We start from the raw sequence: 26,882 nt of genomic DNA, 5'->3' as shown, positions 1-26,882 counted from the left end.
TCAGATCCAACACTTTATTATCATTCTGCTCCACTCTTCTGCCCAGTTTTGATTCACTTTGTGAAGTATATGATTCAGAAAATAAAGACCTTTGTTCTCTGTTTATCTTCAACAGATGAATAGATGCATCTTCCATTTAATGAGCCCCATCATGGGGATCTTTGAATTAGTACAGATCTTATTTTTCTTCAAGTTCTGCAGTTCTGAAAATTTTAGATTTGCCCATTTTCCAAAAGAAAAAGATGGGTACAAAATGTAGAAACTAGTTACACAATTTGATCATATCAAGCTCCATTAATTAAGAAAATGATTTACAAATAATTTCACTAGCAAACCTTACTTTCTTTCAAGAAAGATAAATATTATAAACAACTAAAGAGTTATTAACTTTTTACATTTTTATATTATTCATTTTTACTAACCTTGTTTCAAATATTGGCCAATACTTAGTCAGAAGTTAAGAGTAGGTAGCTAAGTTGAGCATCTTTTTTTTTTCTCCCATTTTCTATCTTTTCTTTTTTGCTTGTTCACGAAGTAAGCTGAGGATCATGTATGAATGATAATACTACCTGTACACTAAGTTCATAAAAAGCATATTGTACTAAGATTTTCTGAATCAGTTCTTCCACCCCTCCTCTTCCACAGTACAACTGTTACCAGGCTCAGAATATCGCCATTTAAACAGCACAGGAAATAGCGTACCACAGTAGATGCCAGCGACTGTCTCTGTAAACAAGCTCCCAGCAGTTTTGATCTTAGCATATCAGCCACAATAGCAGAAGTCAACACAGTTCGTTACTGATATGGCCATAACCTGTACATACAGTGATCTCCTAAGAAATTCTCTCCCAGATATCCATTCTACTCCCAGATACCTATCTCATTTTATAAAGGTTTCCACAAATCACAGAAGACTGCTCACATTCCTCAAGTTAAAAAATATCCTGGGAGACAGAGAGAAAAAAATTTCTTCAATTTCTGACTGCAATACTTCTTCAATCTCTTGACATTTGTAGTTGAACTTCTGATTTGATGGAAGTCCACATTCTTTAGTCTGAAAAAAATTACCATTGTGGTTCAAGACTCACTGAATGTTCCTAAACATTTGATGCAGGAGGATCCTTGCAGAAGGCCAGCAGATCTGGAGGATGGCAGGAGAGGAAAATGAACGAACTTTTATGTTATACTAAATAAGAAGGAAACAATACACACCTGCAAAGAACAACATTTAGTGAGATCCTTTTCTTTACAGGAAAAGGTAAACTGAGGAAAAAAAAAATCATGGCTCCAGAGAAACATTTATATACATATCTAGGATCATAGAAAGGTTTAAAAAAAAAAAAAAAAAAATCTGAAGCCTAGTAAATAATTTTAAAAGGAGTTCATAAGATAAAAAGAGATACTATGTAAAATAAAAGGTGGGGATGTGGAGAGGTGGAAGGTTCCGCTTAGGCTGTGTCTTCCCCGTGTGACTGATCTGCACACCAAGGCTCTCCCAGGGCTAAACTCATATGCATATAACTTTCTCTTTGCACTGGTTTCCATGGGAAATGGGCTCAGACCCAGGCCAGAAGGCACCTTGGCCCACTCAGATTCTACATCTGGACAGTTAGAGGACCAGGGCCTGTGGTTCTCCAGGTTTATTTTCCTGATCCTGGAGCCACCCAGGAGTAGTGACGAATAGTCTGGGCGGGGGGGGACAAGATTTTCTCAATCTATTTGGAATGCCCTCCAGCTGCACACAGGTAACATGCTCCTGTTACTAACAAATGAGATCAATATCACAGGTCCAGGGTCAGAAGGGCTTGATCCAAAAGCAAACAGGGAGAAAAAAAAAATGAAGAAAATAAAAGCTGTGAAAGGGATTTTTGACTGGTTTTGTTTGTTCTTTATATTGATATTTTGGCAATATTTATAAGAATCAGAAAAGACATCAGTGCAACAAAGAGAATGGAAAGAAGGAGCTGGCAAAGAGCAGTGTACAATGCAAATCACACAAACATACCAGACTAATCTCAGAAAGCCTCACACATCCTCACTCTAGTGAGGCCTGGAACTGGGTAAAATAAAGCTGATTTTAGATAACACAATTCCTTATATGTCTTAAGTTTCATGATATTACACTGATTTCCACGCTAGAATAAAAGACATATATGAAATCATAGAGCAATTAAAAAATGACACTAAGATATGAGGCACAACCCGCAGATGCTACCATCTCATTTCTATTGCCACTACCTATCTGATGAAGACTAGATGAGTTCAATCCCTAAAGATTGCTTTTATTTCCCTGAGCAGGAAAATATCAACAAATATACCAAACAAATAAATCTTCTTCCCAGTACTATAACTTTCCAACTCTTTTATCATTTTTAATAATAATTTTATTTGTTGTTGTTTGGCTAAGTATTACAAGTACCGTAATTTTACATTTACTCTAAGTCATGAGCCATAGCAACTGACTATAGTTCTGATTAATGTCCCAAATTAATTCTGTTGAAGTTCCCACTGCAGTTCACTCTGCAGTACCTGAGCATTCAGCACCATCTCTGGCCAGACGCATAAAGTACAAGCTTAAATTCAAATAAATAAAAATGCCCAGAAAGAAATTCACAGAACTCAGGAGAGATTAAGTTGTCATGAAGATTTATAGGCAAAGACCCTTGTTCATTTGGAACATGAGTAGCATCCAGAAATGAAAGAAAAGTGAAATCTGATTTAACTTGCTAAAAAACATTTCTATAAGACTCTGTATGATGAATTACACTTCCCACTTTGTGAGTTTGTTCCTCTTTTATTAAAGAAAAACATTAAAATCCTGTTCTGTTTATACGTATCTTCCTTTTGAAGGATGGCAATACTTTCTACCTTTAGATTAATCTCATTATTTAGCAGATACAGTATTATAGACTAGACATGGAGAAGCTGTGAGGAAGAAATTGTCACTGAGACTTGAATCCATAATTCCTGCATGATTCCTTACCATAATGAGCCAAACGGAAACCACAGTTCTAAAGACACATTATTACAGAGTAAAATACAGGATTTGAGCTTATCATCCGAGTGGGAGAAAAAAAAAAAAAAAAAAAAAGCCTCCCCAAGTCTTCCTCACATTTGTATAGAAATTCCTATACTCCAATTTGCACCCATTGTCCCTTCTTCTGTCTGGGCATTGTTGAAAAGAGCCTGCCCCCATCCATGTCACTCTCACCCTTTAGATATTTACAAGCATTGATAAGATTTCCACTCAGTGTTCTCTTCTCCAGGCTGAACAGACTCAGGACTCCCATCCTCTCCTCATAAAGGAAATGCTCCAGGCCATTTAAAATCTTTGTGGGCATCAATGGGCATCTACTGAGTTCTCTCTAGGTGATTCCTATCTTTTTTGAAATGAGGATTCCAGATGTGGGTACAGTCACAGTGATCACCTCCCTTGACCTTGGCTCTTTTTAACTCCAGGATACTCCAGGATACCATTGGTGTTCTTGGCCACAAAGACACACTTCCAGCTCATGGCCAATCTGTTGTCCATTAAGACATGTACGTCCTCCTCTGCAGCAGGTCAGCCCCAAACCTGTAGGACTCTAGTCTTGCCTGTGTTAAGCCAAATCAAGTTCCTCTCCACCCAATGCTCCATCCTGCTCCAGTCTCACTGAATGGCAGCACAGCCTTCTGGTGTGATAGCCACTTCTCCCAGCTTTGTATCATCAACAAACTTGCTGAAGGCTGGACTCTATCCCTTTATCCAGGTCATTGACAAAGACGTTGCTTGCATTCAGACCCAGCCAGCACCAACCCCTGGTAAACACTGCTAGTTCCAGGCCTCCAACCAGACTCTGTACTCCTGATGACAACCCTCTGAGCTCTGCCAGTCAGACAGTTGTTAATCCATGAATAAAAATATTACAACAACCTAAATCATAAAGAATTCCGCATCAGAAAATTTATTTCTCACCTATTTGAATTTAAATGCATCATTATTATGTTAAGCATCTAGGCATGAAATGCCAGTGAATCAATCCACTGCATTTCCCCAGATGTCCCAAAGACCCGAAAAATAGATCTGAGTTTTCTTCCTAATATTGTGTTACTCCCTTTCAAACACAGGAAAGGCTTTATTTAAGAACCACAAGCACATACAATGCCATATATTCACCAAGTTTTGTTCTGATTTTTATCTTAACTAATTCCTGTGTTTTTTCCATTCCTTGCATGTTCTCTTAAGATATAATGCAACCGACTTTGAATAGAATGACTTGATTGTAGAAAGCAAATCTACATATGCATCCTTGAATACCTGAGGTAAGGGGATTTAAAACCTCAGTGTTTAGAACTTACTTGGAATCCTGATTACAGTCAGCTAGCTTTCATGTCATCCACCACTGCAATGGTCAGATGTCACTTGTGACCCAGCCCCTAGATAATGACATTCTCCTCTTTCTGAAAGCTGAGGAAGTGTTATATGACCATGAGCTCATTCTTTTCTCTCTTTTTATCCTCTCAGCTCCCTGTATGTTATCCATCACCTTCTTACTGTTTCTAATTCACTCAATGGGTTCTGTGAAGCTTTTACTCATTCTCCTCCACATCAGCTTACCTTCATTTGTGTCATCCCACTCCCATTTTCCACACTGCCAAAAAACAAGATCTTCATTCCCCATTTCTCTTTACCACTGCCCCCATCTCACGCCCGGACTTCTGTGCAACCTTATATTCACGTGGTTATTTTTATGGATCTTCAAGATAGACAAAAATTTTCCCTTTATCCTAGACCTTGCGCACCTTCCCTGGGAGAGACCAAGGAGGAGAGAGGCTGGGGGAATCAACTTTCAGACAGCTACACCTGAGGTAGTAATATCAGGAGAATTTGAGGTAGGTGGGGAGGGTAACTTCTGTCAGTGTGCGTGTCATGTCTTCCTTCAAGTGGGATTTTTTTTGCATCTTTTCTGTCTTACAGTTTTCATAATCTTAAGTCCCCGCAGGGCAAAGGATGGTAGGAGACATCATATCAGAGCTCTGGCTCAGTAATAACTCTATGGGAAATGTATGAACTGTATATCATTCCCTTAGGGTATTTCCTAATTACAAGATCAAAAGAAAACAGCATGGTATATGGTGTGCTTCTCATCAGCTCCTCAGTACTGATTAGAGACAGAAAGGCTACGTGTTGCTTAAAAGATCAGTTAGTAAATCCTTATTACTGCATTGCAGTGACAGCTACCAAGCTGGTGTTATTGTTCTAAGTTCAGTGACTTCACTAAGAGATCATCTGGCCCATATTTCCTTACAGCTGGGTTCTCTCTTAATTGGCTTTGGATATTTTATAGCAGTGAGCATTCCTCTTAGAAATCAGTCTTTCAATCATGGAATTGATTACTAATGGTGAGATTAACTCTACCTTCATTAACATTGGTACAAATCCAGACTAAATTTGACTCTGTACTTCAGCTGTGTACAAGTGTTTGCAGATGAGACTGGTCTTTGGCTGTTTGTCTGTTTGGGAGAAACAACCTAAACAGACAGAAATCTTACCTCTAATGATAATAGCAGAAAGACAGAATTCATTTTTGGCATTTTCAGTTTTTATCTTTTCTTACCAGTTGTTCAGTGCATATGAGAGTAAGCACAACAAAAACAGAATTTAAATGCCCTAATCCTGAAGAAGTCACACGTAGCTCTTACTAATGTCTCCTACTTCTGTCACGCACAATATATACTCCACTGGCATTTCACAGGATCGTATGCCAGGACTGAAAAGAGAGACCAGTCAGCTTTGCAATCAGTATAAGTCATTGAAGCTCCACTGTATATAATACTCTTGCAGCTGAGTGAAAAAGGCCTTCACCTTCAGAGAAGACAATCTGTAGCTGTTATTTATGAAATCTTTGTATAAAAACTTAATATTAAATCATGAAACAATGGCAAGACACTAACAACCAGGCAGCAAGAGTAAGATCTGAAAGGAGAGCATGACAAAGCACAAACAAACGTGTACAGCAGATATAAGTGTTTCAGAGCTAAAAAGCAAGTGCTGCTTCCTTTTTTTTCTGTCAAAATATAATTAAAGTATAGCAAAAAATGTGTTTAAGTAATGCATATAATCATGTCTCTAGTTCTAGATATTTGTTTGGAGTGATAAAAATAAAGACATTCCCAAGCACTAATGTTGACTAATCTATCTGCCCTTAACAGGTAATATACCTTGATCAAAAAGAAAGGAAATGGACATTTTTCCCAAATCAGACAGTGCATCTGTCAATGCAGTCATGAGAAATCAGGACCACAAGAGTATTAGTTGTGTACAGAGTTCAGAATACAGACTCCGAATTAATGTGAATTACTAGAATTAAAAATATATTTACATCTGCAAATAATATATCTCCAGCTCCAGAAAGATCCTTTGACCACATTTCTTGAAAAGCCTGTGATATTGTTTGCATATTATTCCTCAGTAGTGGGAGAAATTACAAGCTTTAACACACATACCCGTTTCTTGATTCTTCTTTGGAGAGACAGCGGCAACATTTGCAGCTGTTCCTCGCCAATCTACTCCTTCCCAAAACATGTACGTTCTCTAACCTGTGAAGACTCCAAAAGATTTAGTGAACAGAATATGCACTAAGCTACCTGAAGATATATTGTCACTCAAATTTATCTCTCCTTCTCAACACTGACAGAAGAATTTATTTTCCCTTTGCCTTTTTTTCCCCATACTCTAAATGGAATGCATCCAAGAAGGTGGAATAAAAAAAAAAAAGAGTTTCTAAAGAACAAACGAGTAAGTGAAAAATCACAGCAGATCCTGGCTTGCTATTAACTGTGCATGTTGCTTTATAATGATGGAGGATGCTCCTCAATGATCCTTCAGTAAGATATTCTGCTTTCCTTATTTCTCTGCCTTCTATTCTCCTTGAATCAGAAGCTGACCTAGAAAGACACGTAAAATGTGCCAATTGGGAAATGCCTTGGAAAGTCTACTTCTCACTCTCAGAATTACTTCTGATCTATTACTTACTATTGGGAACACAGTAGGATGTGTATAGGATCTACATAACTCATATAGATCTGTTCTGAAAATGCAGTAACATAATAGCAGAGGCACTGGAAGGAGTGAAGATTGGAATAAGAGGTACGAAATTAAATAAAGCTATTAACATTAGGATGAAAAAAATTATCATAATATGGGAATTAAAACTCTAAGTTCTGCATTAAATATCATTCATAACCCTATTCTAAATGCAACTACTTCCTTCCTATAGAAATCTTCCATCTGAGCAGCATGAAGAGAAATCTCCAGCTATTTTTGTGTTTTCCTTGTAGAATTCTTCCCCTCCATTAGAAATTTCTAACTGCTCATTCAATGACTCCAAAGTTAGTTAACTTCATTTATTGAAAACCTGATGAAAGTGCAGTATGAGAACATCAACCTGGCTTACTGATTAGCCAAGCAGTCCTCATCTCCAAGAGGAAAAATTATGCTAATAGAACAAAAAATTCAGATAATCTAAACTATTTTTGATAACAAAAGGCAGGTAAATAAGGAGAGTTCATTAATTCTGTAAACATCTCTGATTACTCTTGGGATATTTGATTAGCTCTGTTTTTAATTCATGTACAGATAAAGCGTCACATTTCTATAGTGGCTTCTATTACCTATGGAAATACTGTGATTTAGTGTTCTTTTCACAGTAAAAATAATGCACAAGGTGTCCTTTAAATGGATTCTGTTCAACATAGCTCTTAAACAAATATTTACATTAGCGATGCTATGTGTACAAAACAACAGTATACATTTCCTATATTTCCAAAGTGATTATTGAAATATCTATTTAAACAGGAACATTTCCAAGAAAAAATATGCATTACAAAACCAACCCCAATCCAAAGCCACACAAAGACAGAAAGCTTTGTACCGCTGCCCAGCACACACATGTTCCCTGGACATCACATGGAGTGCAAACAATACCACAACTCATCCTACCATGAATCCCATTGAACAACGTATCAACAATCAGTGTTGTACCATCCATGTGCTGGAAAGTGAGGGGTTGGGCACAGAATGTTGTATTGGCTTCTACTTGTTTGCAACTAATCCAAAAACATCTTCCTAAATACCTCAAAGCACGATAAAAGAAATGATGAAATAAATAAATAAATGGTGAAATAAATAAATAAATAGACAAAAGATGTTCAATACCTCTGGGTTTCTTTGTTGCCTATTAATGATACCTGTGGCCAGACAGACAATGCAAATAATATCTCAACTCTATCAATTTTCCATAACGGGTAATGTTTCAACACAAAAGCACAAGCAGCTAAGAACAGAAAAATGGATTGGGGATTTTTGTTAAACACTTATCCATTTTTGAAAAGGTAAAAAAAAAAAAAAAAAAAAACCTAGAAATCCAGGATAGCTTGTTTTCCCATGAGCCAAAGGCATCAGCTCTTGTCTTTCCATGTCATCTTGCTATCAATATGCTGTTGCTAGGATGTGAATGTTTCCATGGAAATAAGTGAACTCTTCAGCTTCACTAACAGCTTTGTTACCCCCATCCCTTCTCTCTCCTTCCTGTTTATTTTTTCTTATTTCTGGAGCCAATATGAAAATGGAAACAGAACAAGATGGCCAAATCCCAGCACAGCCCAAGGACTTCCTTATGATTTCCCACAATATCGCTGATTATGGTCTCAGACATAGTTTGAGGCTGCTTTGTTCTATTTCAGTTTTCTGGCATGGAGAAGAGCACTGCATCATGTTCAGAAAATGGCCTGAAATCTGAAATGGAGCAGTGTGTTAAGTGCCAGCACTCTCCTTCTTCTGACGGCCTTGCTGGGTCTAGAACAGTTTGGGAGGCAGAAGCTCTCGTGCAGATGCTCTGCCGAGGTGGAGGCCAGGCTATGATTGCCACCTGTTGGGTATGGTATTGCAATTGCAGGGCTGGCAGCGGGGCTGGAGCCCGGGGAGAGGAATGAGTCTGAGCAGTGCAAGAGCACATGCAGTCATCTGTGTCCTCCTGGTCTGCAGGGGGCAAGGATAACTGCTATCATAATTATTCTAAAATAATACATATGTTAAATATTATTAAAAATATGGATAATCTATCTCCCTGACTGAGGTCAGGAAAAGGCACAGCCAACAAGGCAGCTGGTGCTCCAGACTGGCTGAACAGATTCTGTATCAAAAACCTCCATGCAACTTTCCATGCTTACTTCCTTTCAGAGCTGACTGTTTTCCTGCACAGTTTGCTTTGTTCTGGCTTGCTGTCCCCACAGCCTCACACCTACCCTCTGCATGAACAGCAAGTGTACTTCCTCTCTGGGTGAAGAGGAATCACCTGGGGCACTCACTTATCCAGCATTCAGAGTAGATCATGTTTCAGTTTGGTTGGCAGGTGTCAATTATTGTTTGACAAGCTACTCAAACAGACAAACATTGTGTCAGTAGCAGGTGTCAAAAGACAAGCAGTTTCTTTACTTCTTCTATTTTTTAAAGGAGGAAAAAAATCAGAAGGAAGTTCATATACTGAAAATCTTGAGGCAACTGACATAAAGGGCCAAAGCTCTCACTTCTGGCTCTCCTCTTGCTCTATCATCTATAGGATGAAACAGAGGAAGATATAAATGATAAAAAAGAGAAACAGAAGTAACCATTCTTGGCTTGCTGCTGAGTGTCTTAAGTACACTGGGAGCAGCAGGCAGCACCATAAGGTAGATCTAAATCCTGACCACATAGCCAACAGAACTTCAGACTGAGTTGCCCTGATACTCCTTTCAGGAGACTTGCAGCCCATCTAAATGCTCAGTCATTACCTTCATCCTGTCCAATTAGTCACCCTTGGTTCAATTTTGAATATTTTTTAGCTGAAGGGTAAAATCAGAAGGCAGATGAAGGTAAAAGCTGACATAAGAATACTACGCACACACACAAAAAAAATAGGAATAAGCTAGAAATTTTGATTTCACATGTAAGCAGTTCTAGATAAAGCAATCAATGAAATCCTGATCTTCTTTGCTTGCATTCATCAGATGACTTGCTAGGAAATAATATATGCCTTTGTGGTCTTCATGCTGGTGGAGTCCAAGGGCAAAGACCAGCCATTCAAGGAGGGAGACTAAGAAACTAAATAAAACAGAGATCTCTAGGATGGATAACCTTGGTCAAAAATGAGAGGTGCATTTACTCTTTTTTTCACCCCATAACAGAAGGGAAATATATCTTCAGTGACTTTCTACATCCTATACTTTCTGTCTCAGAATAGTTGTGTTAAAAATTGTGCTAGATCATTAAATACACTGATTTTTGGTTTTGTTTTCATTTGTTGATGATGTTTTGTGTTTGTTTGTAGGTGAGTTTTTTGTTTTACTGTTTCTGTTTGTTTTGTTTTAGGAGTCACGTATAAGTATTACTGGCACTGAGTACTTTGTTTGCCCAGCGGCTTCTGACAGCACTCCTTGATTATGAGACATTTGTCTTTAAATTACTCCATTTTCTAGACAGCCACCTTAGGCACAGAGTTTCCCACAATAACAAAAAAAAACATCTTTATGAGACTACACTGTTAAAATATTAATGGCCTGATGTTGAGAGTTTGGCTGCTGCCTTGCTTTCTGCAGTCACTTCTGCTCAGCTGAGACACCCCCAGTCAGAGGCTCATCACAGACACACAGCCCGAGCTCTCCTCAGTACCAATAAATTTATCTCCTGATAACCACTGCCTTCTCTTACTTTGATAAATTTGCCTTTGCACTGAAGATGGTTTCTAGTGCCACGTTGGAAGTTGAAGTGTTTTTCAGTGGTTCATCTCAAGAGGCCAATGCATTAAAAGTACATCAAATTCAGACCCACATTTTCATTTGAAATGTTTATAACCCTGAAAGTACTGTTGCCCAAGCTGCAAAGTTAGCACAGGTGCTGTGACTGTTACCAGTAACAGCACCACTGATCTTACCTGGCCACTTGGCAACATTAATCAATTTCTCATAGGCACTGCCTTTGCAGTTAGCATAAGGCTGTCTATTATGACAAACATCTCCTGAGAATTCAGATTTATACCATCTGCTATTGCATAGCAGATAGGTCATGATGAAGAAAATGTTGATAAGGTAAGTTACATGATGGTGAGGTAGCACATCATGCATAATCAGGTTGCTAAAAATCTGGAAATGCAGATGCAAGATAAATGCAGAACACTCTCAGAATTGCCAATGCATTATGTAGTTAAATGTATTTAGATCCTTTCAACAACTTAGTAAAATTTTATATGCTTTCAGCCAATCTGATCTGAAAAAAGTGGGTCAGTTTAAGACGTTATGTAACTTACGCTCACAGGCAGCCATTTATAGTGCAGATAAAACTTACAGGCTGAAATCTGGTCTAAAATCCTGCAATAGACTTCAATGATCTTTGGAATTCTCTTTACAATGAAATCAGCAGTATTGAAGCTAGGAAGAAGAAGACACTAAGCACTAAATTTTTGAAAGGAATAAACCAAAGGCTTATATTACGTGACTAAGCACTAGCTACACATGAAATTCAAATGCAAAAAGCACCAACTTGTCTCTCAAGTCTCTTACCTTTCTGTCAGTACCAGTGATTTTCAGGGGGCAATGGATATCGCTTGACAGTAGATCAACAATGTGAAAGCCCCTCTGGGTCCTGAACCAACTTCATACCCCAGCACACTGGGAAAACAGTTGGGAGAACCCAAAGTTGTCCTCCTAGGCAAAAGATAACAAGTGAATAGCAAAGCAGTTACAATATGCAGTTCCCACAACTGCAGTGCTGCTCCAGATCACAAAATAGTTTCAAGCAAACATGATGAGTGCTTTCAGCTACCACTGCACCACAGGGCTTAAAAATACTTTGACTTTCCATTCCAACTTGCAGTTCTCATCTTTCATCTCCGGAACATGGTGCTAAAACATCTCTTTGTGAGCTAGCAGAATGTATTCACAAAATTGTCTGAGGTACAAACAAAACATTTTCCCTTTGGCTCCCCCAGATCTGTGCCATGTTTTCTTAGCCTCTTAAAACAACGTCAACAGAGAGAGAGAGAGGACAAAAGAGTATGAGATTTAAAAATTAGTAGTCTCAATGAATTTAGATCAATAAACATTAAAATTACCTCAGTACTATCTTGTAGAATTTGCACAATATCACTATGAATAAAATCGATATTTCTGCTAGAAGTAGTAATTTCAGTGTTGAATAAAGAAAAAGTGGAGGCATTAGCTGAACTATTTGAAACTTTATTAGTGAACAGGATTATAATCTTTAAACCAACCAAGAATTTGGAAAGGTTTAAAAAGGGAATACTAGCACCCCAGCTCAGTTAAACACATGGTCTTATATCTTCTAATGTTCAGATTCATGCAACCAACTAAAAAATTCCCTTAGTTTCTTACTTATGATTGGAGAATTAATTGCAACCGTTTTTAAATATTTTTAAATGTACTTCAGCTTAAACCACGTTTAAGTTTATCAATGCTTATCAACCTCAGTTTCACTTATATTTTTGCCTGTGGATGTCAAAAAAGCTTGAAACTATTCACAGTACTCTTATTACGAGATGGAATAATATCAACATGAATGAAGATAGGCCCAAAAAATAAAAAGAAAAATACAAAGCAAACGTACACAAAACATGTTTCTACTCTACATTACTTTCAGCATTAATTTGTCTTTCTTGAGTATTTTACTTCCTGCAGTCAAGCTAGTTTGTGCAAGATAAATTTAATGTTGCTATACTGTCAAGCAGCCTGACGTGCATTTATTTGTTTTCTGTATATTTACCTCTTACCTGTTTCATTTCCTCATCCAGGTAGCCACTACGTAATAACTCACTTTATCTGTATCTAGGGATATTTATGTCTTGCATACACACAAGACAGTTGACTTCTTACTTTTGTTGCTGCTAATAAAGCTTGTTTTCTTCAACAGCTTTACTCATGAAACATCTTTATTTCACCAATGAGAAATGTAAAGCTATACCTAAATAGGAGGTATGGAATATCAGAAAATCTGGACTGAAGTTTAAATTGAGCAAGAACCAGCACGTAACATGGTTAAGCATATGCTGAATGGAAGATTTCTGTCCTTTCAGAGCACTGAGCTCTTCCTCACATTTGAAAGCTACGTTATAATCTGCATTAATTTACCAGGGATTCATCCCCATCACTTAACATCATTTTGGCAGCATTTGAGAAGTGATTGTGTATCACGAGGACATAGTATGGAGAAGAGATAGGCTTAGAAAGCTTGTTGGTGGCACCAAATTATCAGAAGAAATTGCCTCTGGGCCAACAAGGCTGGCTGTTGACCCAACTCTGATGGCATCACTTACAAGTGGGAATGGCTTCGGCAGAGGTGATGTAAGGAGTTCCCACAAGCAACAAGGCAGCATCAAGAGATCATAAACTAAGTACTTCCTTTCCCCAGGTTATGGCCCTGGAAAGTCAGGTTAGCTTATGAGAGAGCTGATGAGGAAGAAAGTGATGGTCATGACATTATTCTGTTCAACATTCTCTCCAAAGAAGCTGCTCAGCTGCCCCTGTCTTGGCCTTCACCCCATTCTCTACACATTTTTTCATTTTATCTCACAGCTTTCATTTTTTCTGTCTACCCAAGCCAAGCTTTTTCATGCCTTCTCAGTAAGTGTTTTCTCTTACCCTACCCCTCACTATAGTGGTCCCTCTCAGCCCGTGTGAGGACTTTCCAAAATGCAGTATTCTAGAGCAACTCCATAGTGCCTTTTAAAAGGCACTTTTTAATTAATCTGAGAATTACAGAACGGTCGTTGTACTCTGCAGGACATTTTCAATTCATAGTCACTCCATAACTAAGTGGTATAACTGGGTCTTCCTCTGTAATTTCCAAGTGATGAATTCCAAGCTTGTCATGGCAACTCTTTTTATTAGTTCCAAAATTCATGACACTGAGTTTTATATAATTAGATTTCATCTTATTTCTAGCACTATACCCTTCAGGCTCATCTAAAATCCTCTGTATGAAATTGTGCTTCCTCCTTGTTTTCATGCTAGGCACAGTCCTGCTCTTTCAGTAGCCTTCTACTTTTTACCATTTGCCCTTACTCAAAATGTAGTTCTGTAAGATAAATAATACTGATTCACCTTATCTTTGGAACTAGGGAAGGTTGGAATTAATCTTACTACACATTTCTTCTGCTGCAAGTGCAGAATAGCTGATTATGGAAAATTTTAAGCAGTTCTTCTATTCTGTAGAACTGTTTAAAATACAGTACTCTTCATTTGGAAAAATAAGATTTGCTTGATGACTAGAATAGTAGAAACATCTCAGTCTACCCTCTGCTCTACTTGCTACTGACCTTCTACATGACCTCAGGCCAGACAACTCATCACTGGAGATTTCAGAAAAGGAGAGACAAACTTTCAGAAGTGAATTCTGTACATTGAGCTCTGTCTGGAGGCTGATGTTGATGAACTTAGTATGTTCCCAAGGCTTCTTCCAGTCTCAGATATCTGTAGAATAAATCTAATCCTCTGTACACACATTTTCATTCCACTCGGGTCTTTATTATTGTATTTACCTGTAAGCTCTCATGATCAACAAATCTTATTTACCTATTTTTGGTGCAGTAGTTTACATGCAGACCTATGTGAGGCTTTTAGGCCCTATATTTCAGCACAACCATTTCTTCAGCTCCTGTACAATTGACATACTTTCTATAGGTAACATAAAGTGAATGTAGATTAAGGTAAATAGTGTTTTCATAGACTACTATACAATACTGTACTATTTCAGTGAATCTGGAGTTCTGATGCACTTCAGTCACCAGTATCAGTTTATCTACAGTGACTCAGATAATTATTATGTTTCCCATAGCAGTTCAATGAAAAGCCTTATTGTATGATATAAGTTCTTGCTTTGAAAGACATCTTATCTGGATACTGTTGGCAAGTTTGGCTTTTTTCTACTCTGCATTCTATTATTAGTGTTGAAGTCAGCTCTTGCTTTTTATCTGATTCGATATAGTTTGTAAATTGCTTACTGAATGCAATCTCTGGAAAAAGGATATTAAAGATGAATTAGAAGCCAAGATAGAATGTTAGCAAGAATGTGGCTTGGTAGTTTAGTAATTTGAGTACTCAAATTAAAGCAAGCAGCCCAAAGTTCCCTTCTCTGGTTTGTGTATTCTAGCTACTGTCTATTTGATTTAAAATAGGCAAGTGTCTGTTGAAACAGGAGTTCCAAGCTTTTTATCTTCCAGGTAAACATCTTGAGCATGTGGCTGAAGATCAGATCATTCCTTTTAGCTTATGTCGCTAGTTCCCTTTGCTCTTTTATGAGTGGCTCCATAACCTGGCACCTGGTAGCATTTTCCTAAGACAAGAGCAGAATTACTGGACAAGGAAAACATTGATGCCTGCTTACAGGAGGAAGTGGCCAGTGATGGCAGGTGATGCAGAACTCCACATACGTGTTGTAACCATGGAGCTCTCACTCAGCAAGAGAATGTCTGCTTAGAGACTGAGCAGCGGTCATTGCAACTCGCCTGCTACCCCAGCAGTGTGATCTGAAATTGCTCACAAGATCAGACCTCTCAGTCTAGACATGTAGAGGAATGCTTACAGTGGCATCTTATATGGACTTCCTTTAGTTTACAGTAAAGTAGAAATTTCACACTGTCTGTAGCAGCACCTTGGCAGAGATAAAAGCTGCTAACAATGCGGGGGTAGCAGTCAGATGCCAGTTTTATTCAGTATTCTCTGGTTGCTATCAACAGGGGTGGCTGCAAGGACAGTAAGCAGCAAAGTTCAACCTCAATTCTTGATTTAGGCATCTGTAATTCTTTTACAGCTCTTACAGCAACCTGGCATTACTGCAATATGTACACCTCCATACAATATAATCTCTGAATCAAGCACAACACCTAATTATAGTGGCCAGCAAGTCTTCCTTTTCCCACTTTTGGGAACATGTCACAGCCAAAGAAAACTGGGCTTACAGGTGTTTTACAAAAATCAATCAGAAAATCAAACAAATCAAACAGAATGACGTCTTTTCCATCTACAATTTCTGCTACATTAAACAGACTACAAACACTGAACTGCCTGTCAAAAACATCAGCTTTCTCTGATATTAAAATATGAAAAACAACAGCAAATATCTCAGCTGAAACAAACTACTAAGTCTTTATCTTACGTTAGAAAAATATCAATTTCAGATAACTACATGCACTTAATTGTAGGAGCTTAAAAACAGATAAGTATTTAAAGCAGTTTGACATGTAGACAAATAAATAGTTTGCAAGGTTATCAGTTTTTGTTGTTGTTTTCTTTTTTTTAAACAAGTTTCTCTTGTAGTGAATATAGAATATTATTTGTCTAGCCTTCTTTTTGCGCACAGAGTAGATTTCAAAGCAGATCTCACAGTTTTCATATTTCCTTATTGTTTAGATGTAATGAGGTAGCAATGCACATCTTACTTATGAAGATGCATTTGAAGGACTTTTAGCCTTTGTTATCACACATACCAAAGACCTAATTTGGCAAAATTTTTATAAAAGCTATAATTTATTAAAAGCATCCATTCTTTGTGACAGCTGGAATGTCTCAGAGATGCCTGGTGCTTCGCACAGCAGCTTATAACTTTTGGCAAAACTAAGCTGATTTCCACAGCTTTATGTATCTTTGAAAAAGGATGGAAGGTTATGGAAATATAAAGAATAAAATTAATGTGTGACGAACAAATAAACCTATTAGCCATTCTTAGGGAAGCAGTTAGAAGAGCTTGATTTCTATACCCAGAATTCTACTCCACTGAAAATATTTTAAGTATCAAAGTATTACTTAGTAAACTTAACATCCTAATTTAATTATATATCTCATCCAGCTCTACTGTTCTCTATTTATTAATATAACTGAGTTTATGCTGCATTCTTTGCAGTACTAAAATTTGTGTTTGTTTATCAACCAGTAGAATGCCTTTGAGAGCTCTTCCCCTCTATACAGCCTGGCTCTCAAGCTCATGAATTACTACAACTGAAGAAATATGAAGTCTAATTCCCTTAGAAAAATCAAGGAAACCTATTAATTTTAGATGGTATGTGGAAAGCAGTTATTTTAAACTCAGCTGAGACAAGTCCACAATACTGCCTGAGGCTTTGTGCTTCTCTGGAAATAATAAATGCACCATTCTACCATGAACAAAAGTTTTGCAGAGTGTGATACTGTTAGTTAGATGTTACCAACTGCCATCAGCTAATTACTGGGGTGAAGGATAGATTCAAATCTGGTTCTAAGTAATAATTTCAGTAAGCAGCCTTTCCTTGGGCTAAATCAAAGGAAGAAATAACTCCCTTGACAATATAGTGCAGTAGCTACATGAAGCAGAGCCATCCAGTGCTCAGTGCTAAAGGTGAGTATTGAGAACATCAAGCTCAGGGAGTGGCCAAGGTGATGATTTCTGAACCTTGAAAATTGCAGTGGTGATTCAGCACTGCTGTGTTCTGTAACAGGGGGAATATTTGGTATGAAGAACAAGTGGGGAAAAAAAAATGAAGCCAAAACTTCTTCAACAATTGCACATAATCATACACACACACACACACACACACACACACAAAAAAAAAAAAAAAAAAGTAGTTTAGCCTGGAAGGGACCCAAGGAGGCCTTCTGGTGAAACTGAAGAATTACAGCAGGGATTACTTTGACAACTGACTAGGTTGATCCAAGCCTTGTCCCACCGTTAATTATATTGCATAGCATTAATCTTATTACATCCTTCAAATGGAAAGCATGACACAGTCGAAGAACAAGCCAACTGGCCTGAGAGACAGCAATAATGAGTTCTGGTGCTGAATGCTTTTATAATTTTTCTCCAGTAATCTTACATTAATGCACTTTCAATGTGAAAATTTGCTTCCTACTAACAAAACCCATATGAAAAGAAGAAAAAGATGACATATTTTTAGTCTCCTGAATAAAATGTCATAAAGCATAGGGCATAGTATCAGTATTTCTCTTTCAGATGTCACAGTGTTTAGTTTAACTCTTTTCAAATTTTTCCCCATGTGGAAACTGCATCCCCTGCTACCAGAACAAGGCCCATTACTGTCCTCAAGCAATGCTTGGACTGAAACTTCTGGGAAGACTGAACCATCAGTATCTAAAGTCTATTTGCTGAAGAAGAAAGAAGGAATCTTTTAATTTTCCTTACCATTTTTCTCTAAATTGTATATGTTTGATGTCATAAAATCTTCAGGCATTGCATATGAAAATTAGAAGTTGGAGACAAAAATCTTTTAAGGTAGTCTATGGTTATCTCTGTTTTTGAGCAACATAAAACCCTACATTATGGAAAACAGGTATCAAAATGACTGAATAGAGGAGGAGGAAAAAAAAAAAAAAAAAAGAAAGAAAGATTTAACCAAAAGCAACAGTAAGAACAGAAGCTCTTCTAACATATGCCTCCCTAATCAGGATTAGTTGTTGATTGATTATGGGTGGGTTGCCCTCTAATTGAAGATCCCATGAGTTCCCTAGGAAAGGGAGACACTGCACCTCAGGACCAGAGAATTGCTTCTGCTCCAGAGCATTACTCCGAGATCAGCTTTACACTTTGATACATTATGCACTTTAAAAAGAGATAGGCTACTATAGTACAAATCAGATATGAGATTGGACCTTTGGAACAAAACCAAGTATCCTCCCTTGACCTGTTTGACATCCTGTGTTTGATTCAAGCCTACAGATTAGGCAAGGCTGAAACAAGAATCTCACCATACTGAATGCAGTAAATTGATATCAATTATACCTATGATTAGGCTACTTAAGTGATTTAGTGATAGAGGTAAACTACAAGAGTGTTCCTTCCCTCTTGTTGCGGTTTAACACAGCAGGCAGCTAAGCACTGCACAGCTGTTCACTCACTCTGTCCTTCTCAGCAGGATGAGAGAGAGAACTGGGAACTAAACAGAACTCGAGGGTTGAGATAAAAAGCTATTTACTAAAGACAGAAGAGGAAGATAGAAACAAAAATCCAATCATAATTATATAGTTACATACATATATACCCACAATGCAATTACTTGCCACCTGCCGCTCAGCTAATAATACAACTGCTCACTGATCAATGCCCCACTAGCAATGCAACATCTCACCACTCACTGATGGATGCCCATAAGTGAATGTGTACATAACCACTGAAGTATGTCTTTTTCTTAACTACATTTTTGTTTAAATTTAGGAGTCATATTTAAGGTTAACTTCTTAAGGTAAAATATTTTGCCTAAGATCAGGGGAAAGTTTCCAGATGGTTTCTGGAATACTGGGAAACTCAACATGTATACAATGATCAGAGGAGCAGCACTTTGCCAGAGGACTATTCTTTTCTGATCTAAATCAATAATGTAAAGTAAGCCACCTTAATCTATGTAAAGCAAAATAACCTAGAATGTGTTTGTTGTATCTTTAATAAAGAAAATAGTTCTACTGACATTTTTCTAGATGGAAATCCCTGACTCACTTCGTCATACCTCATGGTCTCCCAGTCATCTGATTTTCAGCATCAGTAAAGCTATGCCGATATAAATCACTTGAAATGGTTGCTCATATATGCTGCTCATCTACATATGCTGTAGTGGTTAACATGTACATACCATTTCCCACATTACCTGACAATAACTGCTACTGTTAAGTCTGATAGAACAATGTTTTGAGCGCATAAATACTACAAGTGTGTAGTTTATTTTTAGAGCCAGCCCTGATTTTAATTAACCTAAATCATGTAGTTTAAATAGGAAGTGAATGCACGGATAACTTTCTGGCTGAAATGCAAATCAGGAATTCATGTAGTAAGATCACAGCTTTCTCAGCATTCATAGAACATGTCTTCAGGTTTGATTTTAATTCTTCAAACATGACAGCAATTCCAGTAACATTAAAAATTAATCCATCACTGCCTTCTTAGTTCAACACTTCCTGAGAAGAAATCCAGTGAGGTAAAACTTGTAGTCCTAAACCAGTTGGTTTAGGTTTTCACAAGCAGTGAGACAGGGACAAAGAAAAAAAAATTAAGAGCTCACCTTTCCTGTTTGAACATTGAATACATATTTTTTATTTATTTATTTATTTTTACAGCCCTTAGATTCATTGCCTTTCGATGCCTTGTCTCACTAGTTTTCTTAACGAAGAACACACACCTATGAAGTTCATCCAGGTTCAATGTAGTAAAAGACAATACTGAGCAAAGACTTGGTGCAGCTTTAACAACAAAGGTAACTAACTGTCTGACTGCATGAATTATGAAAAAGAGAAACACATTTCCACTTCAGGAACTCTTCACAATGATAGTACTAGCTTCATATGTAAAGTAAGCTAAGGAACTGGATGGATGGGCTGTTTGATTGTGCACCATTGCTCAGGAAACTCCTCCATCCTACAAACACCACCTGGAAGCACATCAGCCTGAGCCCTTAGAATCAGTCTCAATGGTGCAAGACTCTTCCAGCCTCAGCAGTCTTGTCTGAGCATTTTCAAAGCCAAAACTACCTAAGGAAATAAACGTTCTTTCACATCTGCAGTATCTCAGTTCATAACTGACACTGAAACTGTGAATAAGGAATGGTTCTTCACTGTTACATTCATTACAATACAAACGTCCTGCAAGCACTGCCTTGAAATGCTGGATTTTTTTTTCTTTTTTTTTTTTTTTTTTTAAACTGCTACAAGCTTGAAGATGTACACAAACCAGAAAATCTAAACACTGGCATCTTTCCAAAGTCAATAAATTAAGTTCAAATTTGACAATGGCATGGCATTAGATTAATCAGAAAACAAATTAAAGGTCAGCAAATCACTGTTAAGAATGCACATACAGTGGATGGCAAGCTGGCAGAAAAAAAAGCAACGCATCATATAAAAAGATGCTTTAATTTCAGAAAATGTCTTCAGACCTACTATTATAACATTATATATTTAAAAATCATGCAACTCCATCCTCAATTACATTGCCTACTGCTAACTGTGATGCATTGATAGAAGAGGCATTGACATCTGGAAATATTGCATTAAATACAGAAGGGTGTTAAATGTGTTTCAGATAGGACACAGCAAAATACAAAATGACTACAACACAATTCTGTTATTTACAGCTGCCAGTTCATATATATATATGATATATATATATCATATGATACATATCATATATATATGATATATATATCTTATAACTCCTGCGATTTCTTTTCAAGTACAGTTACCAAGCTCAAAATGAGCAAAAGGACATTTCTCTCATTGCTAAATTACTACTGAATGCTGCAGATGTTAAGAGGTTGCATAGGTTCAATAAGGATCAGAAAAAATATAAGTCAGAGTTAGCAAATGTGAAGATAACCTTCCTGTTTTGTCAAATCCCCAGGTGAAAACTGAGGGAGTCAGAAGGAACTCTGAGAAAAGACTGGAACTGGAGGCTCTGTGGATGCTAAAACACACCAGAGCAAGATGACTGTGGTGCAAACTGGTTATGATTCCAACTTTTTCTTTTAAAATTACAATGAGAGGTGAGGCAAGGAAAAAGAAGCCTCCTTTTGTTCTATGCAAAATTATTTTTTTCTGAAAATTTTCTTGGGAAATTAAAAGAGTCATTTGTTATATATAACTAGAATGATAGCAAATTATAAAAACTGTGGAATTCGACGAGAAAAGGAATTTCTGTTGTGTGTTTCAAAGGGATTCTGCACAGGCTTAGAAAACTTACACAAGAACAAGTTATTTCAGGAGACAGAAAAAGTAGCAGGTTAAAGTGCATTACTGAAATTCACACTATTGGGTAATTTAAAACCAAATTGTCTTTCAGCTTTTAACATTTTCCTGAAGGCCAGTTTTGTGGTCAAGACTGAGACAGAGAAGGCAGTAGGTATTTCTGTCTTTTCACTGTCCCATGTAACTAAGCGTCCTGCTTCCCTCAAGAGAGAGCACACTTTTCACTTAGACCTCTTTTTGTCATTGAGGTAGATACTTGTAGAAGCATTCACTGAATCTGGCTGAGGACATCACGGGCAACAATTCTATCTCACAGGAATTAATGAAATTAAAGTCTGCATTCATTTTGCATATATTTAGGCATGTAACAGGAGGCATCTGTGTTAGGAATTTCAATGTCCAGTGTAGTCCACCTTAGATGCAGTCACCAGAATGATAGAGGATACATCCAGAGGGAGAAATTCCTCTCACATGCAGAGCAATGTACTTCCCACTCTGCCACTAGTTATCATTCCTCCCCACTTAGCTTTGTTTTCTGTCCTTCTAATTCATTCTGCAGGGCTTGGACATTTTCTTCAGTGCCATATTGTGATGGGCTAGGATAACAGCAGGTACAAAAAGAGAAGTAACACCATAAATTGCTGCACTCTTATGATACCCAAATCCCAAAATAACACTTTCCTAGCAAGACCTAGAAGGGAAGAAACAAGTTCACTAGCTTGATGAGTTATTTATTAGAGCCAGATCCTCAGCTGCTATTAACTCTTCTGTATTATAGTTGAAGGACTGTTTGCCTTTGCTTTATTTTTGCTTTTGTGCTGTAACCCTAAATCACTTCTGATGGTACAATGCTGCACTGGTGCTCGTGTTTTGAGAGCTCCATCAGAAAAGCCACCTGACTAATCAAGTGGGCTATCGGAAAGCACAGATCACTGGTTTCTCTGAAACCAGCTTTGTCACACTTGCATATAAAAAGCCTTTATTTATTTAAAGAGAGCAGCCTGACTTCAGCCCCTCTTCTGTGCAAACTATTAATTCCAGAACTAATGAAACTTCAAGGTTTTGGCAATCCATCCACCCACAATGTGTCATATCAAAGGACAAACTTACAGTGATGATCAGAACACTAAATTCATATTCTAATTACTGTGCCTATTCTACTTGATCTTAGAAACAGTGAATGGGCTGCAAAGACATTCCTGCATGACAGATGAAATCTTTACAATAGTAGAATCACGGTTCCTGCCTCTTAAACTTTTTCCTTTCTGCTTCTCAGGAATTGTAGGATTGAAAATTTGTAAGATTTTCACATACAATCTTGAACAATGATTTATCACTCTCCCTTTAATTATGAATGATTTTAATAAGCAAAAGACTTCACACTTCCTAAAGCTATATTTAACCACTACACTTGAACAAGTTCAAGTGGTCTTTTAACAAAAAAAAATACTTTTATCCAAGAGTAATTTGATGAAAGACATACACTCATGAAAAATTACACATTCAATGGGTAATAACCATTTTGTGTGCTTTCACTGTATATGTCACCTGAGGATCGCAGAACACTTCTCAAATGCCTATTGAACTTTATAATATCCTTCTGAGATGCATAAAAGATGTAACAGATGCTTCGGCTCCTCGCTAAAATGCAATAGCTTCCAGAGAGAACCTAGACACTATCTGACAGTATATAAACACTTGAAAAGGAAGTGAGGAATGGCAGCACGTAGGAATGGAATAAAATAAAAGAGATTCAGGAAAAGTTTAATCTGAAATTCTAGGGTGTTATCTTGTATCTAGAGCCAATGAATCACAAATGAACGCAAGATTGAAAAATCATTTTTCTCTCATATTAAGCAACTAATATTTAGGTGTCAAAAGTGCCCAAAGGCTCCTTTCGAAGTATGGATGCAGTAACAATTTTGCCAAAAAGCACTGTTCATTGTATCTATTCTCAACTTCCTGTGGCATTTGATATCACTATATCAAGTATAGCTCCTGCACGACCTTCCAAACTTGTGGGCCCTGACATGACAGCAGAAGGCAATGTGGCCCCATGCATCACTAACTAGGTTTGAAGGGCTTCTCGTTGCTGCCCTCATTTCTCCTTGGCAGCCCCAGTCCATGGGACCACAGCTCTGGTGACATAATTTGCCACAACCCTTTGCCCTGGTGGCTCCACACAGTCATAAGCCAAAGGAAGATACTTGCCCTACAACTTGAAGTATGAGTAAATCCTTGTACCAGGCAAAATACATTCTCCCAGATAAAGGTGCTTGACAACAAGTCTTTCCTCTATTTCCTGTTGCCCAATGCAGCTCCACAGTTTCCAGTAGAATTCTATCTTACTCTAGTAGTATCACAGCCAAATTAAACTCACAATTTCCTTTCTGATTGATTTATATTAGATAAAGCTAGAAGCATCCACAAAAGGACAAGTTTTACTGTCTGAATGCAATACTAAAATTAGCATACCTAAAACAGGCAAGAATAAGGTAGCACAGACTAATTTGATGGGCTTGAAATGCTAGCATATAAGATAAAGAATAATTAGGAACTGTTGTAGTTCCTTGTTTGTTCTTAAATTATCTATTATGCAACTTTCCATTGCATTCCCCATGTGCTTAAATCAGGCAAAAATGCATGCATTTCTAAATTCTCTTAATTATTCCAGAGAAAGAAAACGTCAGTCACACTTCAGAAGTGACAAAATATCAACTTAATACACTACAGCTTTTCTACTGGAGAAAGAAATTAAAACATTTTCTAAAACAATTGTAATACTTTCCATATTTTTTTTTTTTATCTTTTACAACTCTGACAACAAAAAAAGAAAAAGTATTTTTTCTTTCACTTCAAATGCCAATGTGCCTCCACAGCTCACTTTCCTGTTGCTAGTTGCTGCTAGCATCCAGAATTTTTGTGACAATTTAATGGTCATCTTTCTATATCTCATCTCCTACTTCAAATCACTTCAGCAATCGCTAATTGATGAGAAATTACAATTGCTTATTATATAGCCAAGTGTGAAAGCTTCAATTGAAGTCATTTTCTTTCTACAATTGCGTTGTTTTGGAAATGAATCATCTCCCATGTTTTCTTTTTAGTAACTGCAGGCTACTTATAAATAAGCAGAAAATAGAAAAGGAAGGAAGAACATACAAAAATCAGAAATGTTTATTTCAAATTTTAGTTTCTATGATACTTTAAAAAAAAAAAAGACATGAACGCAGGACACATAGCCCTTCATCCTGCTATAAGTAGTACTATTATCTACCCAATAGAAATTTGAAAACTATGACTTAGATAAGTTGTGTAGCTGGCTCTGTAATGCCTTTGATAAAAAGGCTTAATAATTCACTGAACAGAGTCTATGCATATTCACATTCATTCACTACACAACTATCTAATGGCACCTTGAATGCAATAATACATCTTCATGTTCCTCTGAAATCCTAAGCCACATGGCATCAATATTACTACATGTTCATAATTTGTCACTTGCACTTCCTTCAAAGAAATAAGCTGAGAAGGTAAGCCTCTACTGGGGAAAGAGCAAACAAATAGAAAAACTCTTATCTTCCAGCAACATCTTATTTCACTAAGGTCATCATTCAAAACAGAGTAGCAAGACAACAAGGCTACCACTCTCTCCCTCTTTCCTCAGTCCATAAGCTGGAAAGCCACTGTTAAATGAAGAATCATCCTAAAATAATTATGCTTTATAAGGCAACAAATAGAAGAGTTAAGAAGTTTAAGAACCTTCCTTTGGAGCGTTATTTAGAGACACAATCCTTCTAAGTTGTAACATTGAGCTTTTAACAAAGATACGTCAAGGACAAATGCATATAAGTAAGCTCAGAGAGAGAAATGTTGTGTTTTCTGTCGTAAATCTAAACTGAAGCTTGGGAGACTACATCAGCCTCTCAAATACTCTCTTTAGACAGTTTTAGTACCTGGCAGTGCTCATCTTTAGAGACGGTATGCTGGTTTGAATTCAAATCCAGAAGTTTCCTTATAGCAAGCATTTGGAAAAATTAAAGGAAATCTGAGCACCTAAATCGGCAGTTCTGTTCAGGACCGAAGCTCCCTAACCCTGCACTTCAGAAACATGCCATTCTCCAGACTGAAATTACAGCTCTTACTTCTTCCACTGTTTGGTGTTTATCTCCATGGCATTTCATAAATTGCAGTTGACTGCTGCAATGCTTCTTCCCTCATACATCGTTGCCGGATCCTCAATAACAAGAATACCTGCACAGGTCCAGGAAGGCCTAAACCCTCAGCACTATTTTGATTTAAGACTTAAACACAATTTTTCAACAGAATGCCTGAAGAGTAGAAGCTAGTTTGTGGAAGAGAGGGAGAAAAAAGGAAGTGAAAGCTCTCTCTTTTTGGAAGCTGCTTCCCTTATTTTGTATAAGAAGCCATTCACTTAGCCAGAGCAAGAATTGGAACAATAATTCTTAATTCTGCAATTAAGAAGCTTTCCTTTCTCAGATGAACTTAAGTACTAGCTCCTATTCTAGCAAACAGTATGTAGATTAAATACTTAACAACAAATAATAAATGAGAGATAATTGAAGTCTGGAACTTCACATTTTTTGAAAGGTTTATGATTCAATGATTGAGCAGCTAAATCCCTTGGTCAAACTGACTTCTCATGAAACTGATACCTGACCTTTATTAATTCAAGTTAGGCTGAATTACACCTCTTGGCAATTGTTCCCAGTGTCCACCAACCAGTGACCTAAACCAAGGTTCAGGAGCCAGCACAACTTGCTAGGTGTAACACCATATTGTAATGAAAAGTATTGTAATAATAACCAGGTCACAAAATCTCTGGCTACAGCAAATGAGGGCGAGCCCAAATGCAGCAGCCAATGACACAGAAATGAAAGAAAAGAGCTGCTTACCTCGGGAAGGCCTCCAGTAGACAGGAACCTCCAGCAAGAGGCTCTTGCTTCCACTGCCAACTCTTAAATGAGATCTGGGAAGGGGTGGATCCTGACTCCACCCCTTCCAGTCACTCAGGTGCATTGCTTGCACCTGAGCTCCCCTGGGTTGGCCCTACCTTCCCACCAGGTGCTCAATCACTATTTCAGGCCTTTTCTTAGCATTTCCACTACACTGAGGTT

The 26,882-nt window shown here is 37.5% G+C and overlaps 1 long non-coding RNA gene across 1 annotated transcript; it reads right to left on the bottom strand.

Moving 5' to 3' along the window:
- On the bottom strand, nt 1-26,685 carry LOC125689840 (uncharacterized). The gene is made up of 3 exons (XR_007375426.1): nt 26,661-26,685; nt 11,575-11,718; nt 1-1,141 (listed from the first exon to the last, which is right to left on the bottom strand). It is a non-coding gene; the product is annotated as an uncharacterized LOC125689840 (long non-coding RNA).
- Between the last annotated feature and the right edge of the window lie 197 nt (nt 26,686-26,882).

This window comes from Lagopus muta, chromosome 2, assembly GCF_023343835.1.
Source record: "Lagopus muta isolate bLagMut1 chromosome 2, bLagMut1 primary, whole genome shotgun sequence".
NCBI lineage: Eukaryota > Metazoa > Chordata > Aves > Galliformes > Phasianidae > Lagopus > Lagopus muta.
Note: the sequence above shows the minus strand (reverse complement) of the source record. Positions and strands in the feature narration are given on the sequence as shown.